The sequence below is a fragment of the Lolium rigidum genome, chromosome 1 (assembly GCF_022539505.1).
Source record: "Lolium rigidum isolate FL_2022 chromosome 1, APGP_CSIRO_Lrig_0.1, whole genome shotgun sequence".
Classification (NCBI taxonomy): Eukaryota; Viridiplantae; Streptophyta; class Magnoliopsida; order Poales; family Poaceae; genus Lolium; species Lolium rigidum.
In genome coordinates this window covers 113,147,030-113,157,288 of record NC_061508.1, presented here as the reverse complement: position 1 = coordinate 113,157,288, position 10,259 = coordinate 113,147,030, and positions in this window count along the sequence as shown.

The window sequence follows — 10,259 nt, the reverse complement described above, 5'->3', positions numbered from 1 at the left end:
CTTGATAACACTTGATATACACTTTACGCGCCTAGGCTGAAAGGCGTTAAAGAAAAGCGCTTATGGGAGACAACCCATGTTTTTACTACAGTACTTTTATTTTATATTTGAGTCTTGGAAGTTGTTTACTACTGTAGCAACCTCTCCTTATCTTAGTTTTGTGCATTGTTGTGCCAAGTAAAGTCGTTGATAGTAAGGTTCATACTAGATTTGGATTACTGCTGTAGAAGCATTTCTTTTGTTGTCACGAATTTGGGCCTAATTCTCTGTAGGTAACTCATAAAATTATGCCAATTTACGTGAGTGATCCTCAGATATGTACGCAACTTTCATTCAATTTGAGAATTTTCATTTGAGCAAGTCTGGTGCCTCAATAAAATCCGTCTTTACGGATCGTTCGTTTTGACAGATTCTGCCTTTTATTTCGCATTGCCTCTTTTGCTATGATGGATGAATTTCTTTGTTCCATTAATGTCCAGTAGCTTTGTGCAATGTCTAGAAGTGTTAAGAATGATTATGTCACCTCTGAACATGTAAATTTTTATTATGCACTAACCCTCTAATGAGTTGTTTTGAGTTTGGTGTGGAGGAAGTTTTCAAGGATCAAGAGAGGAGGATGATACAATATGATCAAGGAGAGTGAAAGCTCTAAGCTTGGGGATGCCCCGGTGGTTCACCCCTGCATATTTTAAGAAGACTCAAGCGTCTAAGCTTGGGGATGCCCAAGGCATCCCCTTCTTCATCGACAACATTATCAGGTTCCTCCCCTGAAACTATATTTTTATTCCATCACATCTTATGTGCTTAGCTTGGAGCGTCGGTTTGTTTTTGTTTTTGTTTTGTTTGAATAAAATGGATCCTAGCATTCATTGTGTGGGAGAGAGACACGCTCCGTTGTTGCATATGGACAAATATGTCCTTAGGCTTTACTCATAGTATTCATGGCGAAGGTTGAATCTTCTTCATTAAATTGTTATATGGTTGGAATCGGGAAATACTACATGTAGTAATTCTAAAATGTCTTGAATAATTTGATACTTGGCAATTGTTGTGCTCATTTTTAAGCTCTTGCATCATATACTTTGCACCCATTAATGAAGAAATACAAAGAGCTTGCTAAAATTTGGTTTGCATATTTGGTCTCTCTAAAGTCTAGATAATTTCTAGTATTGAGTTTGAACAACAAGCAAGACGGTGTAGAGTCTTATAATGTTTACAATGTGTCTTTTATGTGAGTTTTGCTGCACCGGTTCATCCTTGTGTTTGTTTCAAATAACCTTGCTAGCCTAAACCTTGTATCGAGAGGGAATACTTCTCATGCATCCAAAATCCTTGAGCCAACCACTATGCCATTTGTGTCCACCATACCTACCTACTACATGGTATTTCTCCGCCATTCCAAAGTAAATTGCTTGAGTGCTACCTTTAAAATTTCCATTCTTTACCTTTGCAATATATAGCTCATGGGACAAATAGCTTAAAAACTATTGTGGTATTGAATATGTACTTATGCACTTTATCTCTTATTAAGTTGCTTGTTGTGCGATAACCATGTTCCTGGGGACACCATCAACTACTCTTTGTTGAATATCATGTGAGTTGCTATGCATGTTCGTCTTGTCTGAAGTAAGGGAGATTTACCACTCATTTAATGGTTAGAGCATGCATAATGTTAGAGAAGAACATTGGGCCGCTAACTAAAGCCATAAATCATGGTGGAAGTTTCAGTTTTGGACATATATCCTCAATCTCATATGAGAACATTAATTGTTGCTACATGCTTATGCATTAAAGAGGAGTCCATTATCTGTTGTCTATGTTGTCCCGGTATGGATGTCTAAGTTGAGAATAATCAAAAGCGAGAAATCCAATGCGAGCTTTCTCCTTAGACCTTTGTACAGGCGGCATAGAGGTACCCCTTTGCGACACTTGGTTAAAACATGTGATTGCAATGATAATCCCGGTAATCCGAGCTAATTAGGACAAGGCGCGGGCACTATTAGTATACTATGCATGAGGCTTGCAACTTGTAAGATATAATTTACATGATACATATGCTTTATTACTACCGTTGACAAAATTGTTTCTTGTTTTCAAAACCAAAGCTCTAGCACAAATATAGCAATCAATGCTTCCCTCTGCGAAGGGCCTTTCTTTTACTTTTATGTTGAGTCAGTTCACCTATCTCTCTCCACCTCAAGAAGCAAACACTTGTGTGAACTATGCATTGATTCCTACATACTTGCATATTGTACTTGTTATATTACTTTACATTGACAATATCCATGAGATATACATGTTATAAGTTGAAAGCAACCGCTGAAACTTAATCTTCCTTTGTGTTGCTTCAATACCTTTACTTTGATTTATTGCTTTATGTGTTAACTCTTATGCAAGACTTATTGATGCTTGTCTTGAAAGTACTATTCATGAAAAGTCTTTGCTTTATGATTCATTTGTTTACTCATGTCATTACAATTGTTTTGATCGCTGCATTCATTACATATGCTTACAATAGTATGATCAAGGTTATGATGGCATGTCACTCCATAAATTATCTTTGTTATCGTTTACCTGCTCGGGACGAGCAGGAACTAAGCTTGGGGATGCTGATACGTCTCCGATGTATCGATAATTTCTTATGTTCCATGCCACATTATTGATGATATCTACATGTTTTATGCATACTTTATGTCGTATTTATGCATTTTCCGGCACTAACCTATTAACGAGATGCCGAAGAGCCAGTTGTTGTTTTCTGCTGTTTTTGGTTTCAGAAATCCTAGTAAGGAAATATTCTCGGAATTGGACGAAATCAACGCCCAGGGTTCTATTTTTGCACGAAGCTTCCAGAAGTCCGAGGGAGAGACGAAGTGGGGCCACGAGGTGGCGACACGCCAGGGCGGCGCGGCCTGGACCCTGGCCGCGCGGCCCTGTTGTGTGGGCCCCTCGCGTTGCCTCTTGACCTGCCCTTCCGCCTACATATAGTCTTCGTCGCGAAACCCCCAGTACCGAGAGCCACGATACGGAAAACCTTCCAGAGACGCCGCCGCCGCCAATCCCATCTCGGGGGATTCAGGAGATCGCCTCCGGCACCCTGCCGGAGAGGGGAATCATCTCCCGGAGGACTCTTCACCGCCATGGTCGCCTCCGGAGTGATGAGTGAGTAGTTCACCCCTGGACTATGGGTCCATAGCAGTAGCTAGATGGTCGTCTTCTCCTCATGTGCTTCATTGTCGGATCTTGTGAGCTGCCTAACATGATCAAGATCATCTATCCGTAATGCTATATGTTGTGTTTGTTGGGATCCGATGGATAGAGAATACTATGTTATGTTGATTATCAATCTATTACCTATGTGTTGTTTATGATCTTGCATGCTCTCCGTTATTAGTAGAGGCTCTGGCCAAGTTTTTACTCTTAACTCCAAGAGGGAGTATTTATGCTCGATAGTGGGTTCATGCCTCCATTAAATCCGGGACGAGTGACGGAAAGTTCTAAGGTTGTGGATGTGCTTGTTGCCACTAGGGATAAAACATTGATGCTATGTCCGAGGATGTAGTTATTGATTACATTACGCACCATACTTAATGCAATTGTCTGTTGTTTGCAACTTAATACTCGGAAGGCGTTCGGATGATAACTCTGAAGGTGGACTTTTTAGGCATAGATGCATGCTTGGATAGCGGTCTATGTACTTTATCGTAATGCCCAATTAAATCTCACTATACTCATCATATCATGTATGTGCATGGTCATGCCCTCTCTATTTGTCAATTGCCCAACTGTAATTTGTTCACCCAACACGCTATTTATCTTATGGGAGAGACACCTCTAGTGAACTACCCCGGTCCTATTCTTTTACATCGAATACAATCTACTGCAATACTTGTTCTACTGTTTTCTGCAAACAATCATCATCCACACTATACATCTAATCCTTTGTTACAGCAAGCCGGTGAGATTGACAACCTCACTGTTTCGTTGGGGCAAAGTACTTTGGTTGTGTTGTGCAGGTTCCACGTTGGCGCCGGAATCCCTGGTGTTGCGCCGCACTACATCCCGCCGCCATCAACCTTCAACGTGCTTCTTGGCTCCTCCTGGTTCGATAAACCTTGGTTTCTTTCTGAGGGAAAACTTGCTACTGTACGCATCACACCTTCCTCTTGGGGTTCCCAACGGACGTGTCGATTGCACGCATCACGGGGCGAGCCTCAGGCGGAGTAGGTTGGGGAGCTGGGTTGGAGGCACTTGGTGGAGCTGGAGTGACGGGGCCAACGGCCGGAGACGTCTTCAAAAATTTGGTTATATGCTTCTGGGTGCTAGCCCATGAAGCGGTGACTTTCTGGTTCCTGCAGCAAGTAAAGAAAAAGATATAAGTGATAAAACTTTAACTTCACAACTAGGAGTTTGTGTTTTGGAATACTTACGTGGCCCCGGGAAGTAGCGGGCGTGATCCTTTTCCGGCTGTGGCCAGAAGTTCGATGCGGTCGCGTTCCGCCTTCTTGGAGTCAAGGCGTGGAGGAGCCTTGGTCCTAGCCTTCTTTGCGGAGGCCTCGCCACTGGTTCCGGCATCAATGCCAGAAACCTTGGCGCGGGGACGTTTTGGAACGCGAGGAGCAGCTTTCTTCTTGGGAGCTTGCTCTTCCTCTTCGTCCTCGTCCTCCGGATCCTCCTCCGCCATTCCGGCAACAGGTAGACGGAACACGTCTCTGAAACTATCCTCCGCCAAAGAATTGAGCTGATAGAGGAAATATTGAAGAAGATTAGAACATTTGAAGTAAAAAAAATAAGCAAAATGACTAAGTGAGAAAAACGTACCGGAGGGCACTTGTTGTTGATGAAGATATCTTTGTTGATATCCGGGACCTCTTGGCCCCGGGTGAACTTCATGAGTGTTCGGATCCTCTTGTTCAGAGAATCCATCGGAAGGTTGTCCTTGGTCACCCGCAGTTGATCTTCGACCCCGGAGTATTCGCATATCAGCCGCTTATTGTAGTTGAGCGGCTGGATCCGGCGGGTGAACCAGCTCAAGGTCAAGTCCATTCCGGTTAAACCGTCATTCCAGATCCGGGTACTGGGCGAGAGTGTGAAGCGGCTCCAGCTGGCGAGTTCCTCCGGAGCTTTGTTGGCAAAGGCGGGGAGACCATCATGGACGCCCGGAACTGGGATGTTCTTCACGTAAAACCATCCGGCGTTCCAATACCGAATGGATTCGTGGGAGGCAAGAGCTGGATAGACCCTCTTGGTGCGGAGCACAAACTTCATGCTTCCGCAGTTAACCATGGCTTTGTCCTTGGTCTCCTTCTTGACTCGATAAAAGAATTTCCAGAGGCGGATATCTGGACGAACTCCACCTTGACCCGCTGCCAGTACGTGTCGTAGCTCTGATTCGCGCCGGTGATGCCGTTCATAGACACCGTCATCCAAGCTTCAGCGAGGCACTCCTCTTCTTTGCCCGTCCATTTGATCCGCGGCTCGGCTGGCGGCGAGTTCTTCTTCCTTCTCTTCTTCTTCCCCTTGGACGGCGCCTCCGGGGCTTCCTCTTCGTCGACGTCCAGGTCGAAGTACGCCTCCTCATCTTCTCCGTCGACGTATTGGGTACCGTCGTTCTCATCATCGTGGTGATCGCCCTGGTCGAGGTTGGAGTTGAAGCCGCCCCGCGACGCGACGAATCCTGCCGCCCTTGCCTCCTCTTGTGTGAAGCTCGGGCTCGCTGCCTCGGCCATGGAGCCCGACGTGATCATCTCGTGCATCACAGGCTCATTTGGCGGCGGCATCCCGGGGTTGGAGAAGGGAAGCGGCCCACGCCTCCGGGCAGGCGAGATACCCTCGTACATCGCACCGTCGTACGCCGTCGGCGACGGCGTAAACCCGGCCATGCCGGCGGCGACGTAGGTGTCATGGTACATGGCCGTGGCCGGCGACGCCGGCGAGAAGGAAGGAGATCCGACCATACCTTGGGTAGGCCATGCCCCGGGGAATTGGGCGATGTGTGGGCGGCCGAAGTTGATGGAGATCTGCCTTGCCTTTTCCTCCGCCGCCGGCACCCTCTTTGCGTTGCACTTCTTCTCCCTCTCCGCCCGGGCGCGAGTTTCGTGTTGCCGCCGTTCCTGATCCGCCGCCCACGCCGCGTTAGACATGCCCGGCAGCCTCTGTTTAGGCGCCCGCGACTTCCTCGCCGTCGGCGCGCCATCGGCGGCGAGCTTCTTCGGCGGTATGGTGGTGGAAGGGAAAAGGAGGAGCTGCAACTGTGGGGAAGAATGGCGGTAGCTCAGAATTTCGGCGGCGAAAATGCTTCTATGCGGCGCAATTTGGAGGGAAAACGAAATTAATGGAGAGAACTACCAGTTGTGTCGCCGACAACGCAGGCCCGCTCGACGTTTCGCGCGTTTTTGTTTCGTTCGGAGTCCCCGGCCGGGCCTAGGGAACCCAGGGATGGCCTGGGCTCTCCGGACGGATGAAAGGCCTAATCCGAATGAAAACGAGAAGCCGGGGGCGCGGATGGACCGTTTTCGTCCATCCGGATGAAAAAAGGGCGTCCTGGGGGTCTCTGCGGGGAGACGGCTGGAGATGCTCTTATAATCGATAACGCCCCTTCTATTGAAAAGCTGCTTAATCTCAATTTAGCCTATGTCCTACATGTAACCGTGGTCTCCGCGCCTAAACTAGAAACTAGGTTATGTTTCGGATTTCCATAGGGGTGGCATGAACAGACTCGTGTTGGGCTCCACCATTATTACATGCCATCTGCATTTGTAAGTAGTCCTAATGTTGTTTTGTATGCTTAATGAGGGGATTGCATCTTGATAGCATGGCTGCCAGAATTTGCACTGTCAAGGCTTTAGCAGTCAATATGGAGAGTGCACCTAGTTTGAATGAAATTATTGACATGCTGAGATGCTTTCCATATTCGGAGAAATTGTACATTAAGGTGGCAACTTTTCTATTGATAATTCATTAATTGTGTTCGTCTGCACTTATATTTTACTAACTGTTCTCAAGTCTAATTCGTCTATATGCTCTTTTCAGCTCTTCTTGAAGAAGGAAATCCTCTGCCGTTTTGGTTCGTGCTGGCTACCTAAGGAACCAAGTCTTGGCATCCCTTTAAAGCTGAAGAAAATAGCGTTGGACCGTTATCAAGGCACTTACTCATCAGGTTGTCGGGGCGGTTACTCAGAAGTTAACTTTGCCAAATTCTTTGTACTGAATGCCACGCAGCTAGAATCAATGATATTTCGAGTTGACACCCAGCATTACAATGAGAAGTTTTTTGCACGTGAACGGATGGCGCTTCAGTATGAGAAGAGGGCTTCAAGAGGTGCACAGTATCATTTTACAACTGACAGACGATGTCTCCGGGAGGTTGACGAGTTCAAGCATGCCTCTGACTTGGATTTAACTGATCCATTTCTGAGGAGGAGTTCCAGTGGGTCTTTCTGCCGGTTAGTGTAGGCCTCCGTTTTTATTTTCTCTGTTTGATGTTTATCATGACATTGTTTCTGTTGGCTTATGCTGATGTAAAATATGGCTGCGCCCCAATTTGTTTGGAAAGGAAAAACTAATCCATTTGTGTGCAGGTGTTAAAATTGGAATCGATCTGTTGCGTGAGTTGTTCTCCCTTGTTATTTTTATGTTACACCCAAAGTTGATCAGTTGTGAGTTTGCTGTGTCTTTTTGAGTCTGTATTATCCTAGAACCTTATGACATTTAAATAAGCTATTTGTGTCATTAACTCTTAGTTTTGTGATCTACTATGTTATGAATTGACTTGCTAGTTTTAAAACGATAATATTCAGATATCAGTGGTTGCTTAGATTTTACTTTCTGTGCTCAATTACTAGTTTGATGTTTCTGACTTCCTTAGTTTTCTTTAGTGCTCTGCAATCACCTATGTTGTCAAGTAGGCTGTTGACCGTTAAAAAGTGTTGCCAGATGTTTGCTTTACATTTGGTGCACTGAAGATGCATCGGTTCATGACTACATGAACTTAATTGTCTCCAGCTATACCTACAACTACCTGTACAGTTCCCTGTGTGGTATGCTGTTTAACAGTGCGAATTTGGTCAAGTATTTGTTTTACATTTGGTACATTGATTTTTGCTGTCAAGCCAAATAATATTTTCTATGTTATGATTTGACTTTCTAGTTTTAAAATGGTAATGTTCAGATTTCAGTGGCTGCTTAGGTTTTACATTCTGTGCTAAATTACTAGCTTGATGTTTCTTACTAGCGTCTTTTTCTTTAGTGGTCTGCAATCCCCTCTGTTGCCAAGTAGGTTGTTGACCATTACAAGGTGTCACCAAGTATTTGCCTTACATTTTGTACACCGAAGATGCATCAGTTCATGACGTAATTGTCTCCAGCAATACCTACAACTACCTGTGCAATTCCCTGTGTGGTAGTCTGTTGAGCAGTGTGAAATTTATCCAAATATTTGCTTTCCACTTGGTACACTGAAGATGCATGAGATTGTTGATTCTTGGTGTCAAGCCAAATAATATATTTTTCGAATTCATATCAGGACGCCATTTTCAAATCATTTCAGAATTTACATAGTATCTGATTTGTTGCATGTGATTGTTCATGACCAAATGGAAGCGCGCATGTGGAGAAGTATTGCTATTTCATCATGCTCCAACTGAAATCATTTCACTAGCCTCTCTGATTTCAGACTCAGTGTTGCAGAGGCGATGAGAATAGAGGAGGGTTATCCAAACCAGTATCCCCAGGTCTGAAATAGTGCTCTGATATAACAGCAAATCATAATCAACATGGGAAATGAAGTACATATATATGGAAGATATAAGAGCGAGTGATAATCAACACTGCATGCTTCATCCATGTTTCTTCTTGATTATCAGGCAGAAAAGCGGAATGTGATGTACCTAGGGTGCCACACAAGACAAGATAGGGACTCAACCATTTCTTGGTATAGGCCCTCAACCATGAATTCGATCCTTTAATTCTTATTGTGCTACTGAGATTTCACCAGAAAAATATTGGTCCATGAAATGATCCTGTGTGGGAGAAAACATGTTTTAAGTTTGAGCAGTAGCGATGGCCAAAATGTTTGTGTTAACTGAAGTGCTTGTTTTCTTTCTTGTGAATGTGTCACATACAAAATGCTCTTTACTTTGTGTTGATGTTTTTCAGCAATTGTGGCCACATTACATAAAACTTAGATCCTGGCCTGTTTAAGTCAATTTTGTGAGGAAAGCGCTAGCTGCATTTAAAATTCTGACACACCGAGCCATTTGGCAATCGACTTTGTGTTAATGTGTAGGCTCTAATTTGTATAAGCTGCTGCGACATAGTTGGTGTTAGCTGAACGTTTTAGATTTCTGTAACCACTGTTGCAAATAGGCTTTGCCGTGGAGGTACGAATCAGCCATTTTGAAACTACTGAAAGCCTCTCTTATTTGGAAACAATTAGGATTTCTGCATGGGAATAGTTAGGCAATTCTCTCCAAATATTTCTTGTTTTGTGCCAGCTCATGCATAGGAGCAAGTTATTGCTGCTGCCAAATTTGTATGCTTGCCATAGTCAGTTGTGTAGATGATTATTTCATTTTCCTTGTATTTGTATATCTTGTATGTGTACCCATATATATATGAGAGAGGCCATCGAAGGTGTGCAATCTGCAGCCCCCTGTTTTTTCGAATTTGGAGGCACAACGGTTCTGCCTATCATCGACAGGATCGTGCAGCAGCGTCAATCATATTTATCTTGCTTTAGATTACTACCCCTTTTGATCTCAGCTGCAAGTTACTGTAGTCATTGTATGCACTACTACCATGGATCTGCTGGGAATATAAATGTTGTATTTGCTGACCTGAATTTCTCCTCCGTAGATAGCGTATTTCAAAGGAAACATGTGTATGGATTTGTTTCTTCTGGCACTTTTAATAGAAAATGGGATTATTCATGGATACTAGAATGGTGACATAGTTTTTGTATTTTTCTTGTGATTTGGTTTCCATATCAAAAGTTTGAGTGTTTATACGAATGCCATTGTATAGGGATGGCATGTATAGGGATGGCATGTTGGCGTTGTCTTTTGACTGAATGCCTTGTTCTGACTGCATATTCAACGTCAAGGTCTTGTCAGGTCTTACAGAGATTATTTGAAAACCATCGGAGGTTTACTACATTGATATGCCCTCAAATGACCAGGTAGTACTACTTATAGTCGCTACAAGAAGATTACCGTGATAGGGAGCCTGATGCTTCACGGTTGCATTTCTTGCGTCTGCAC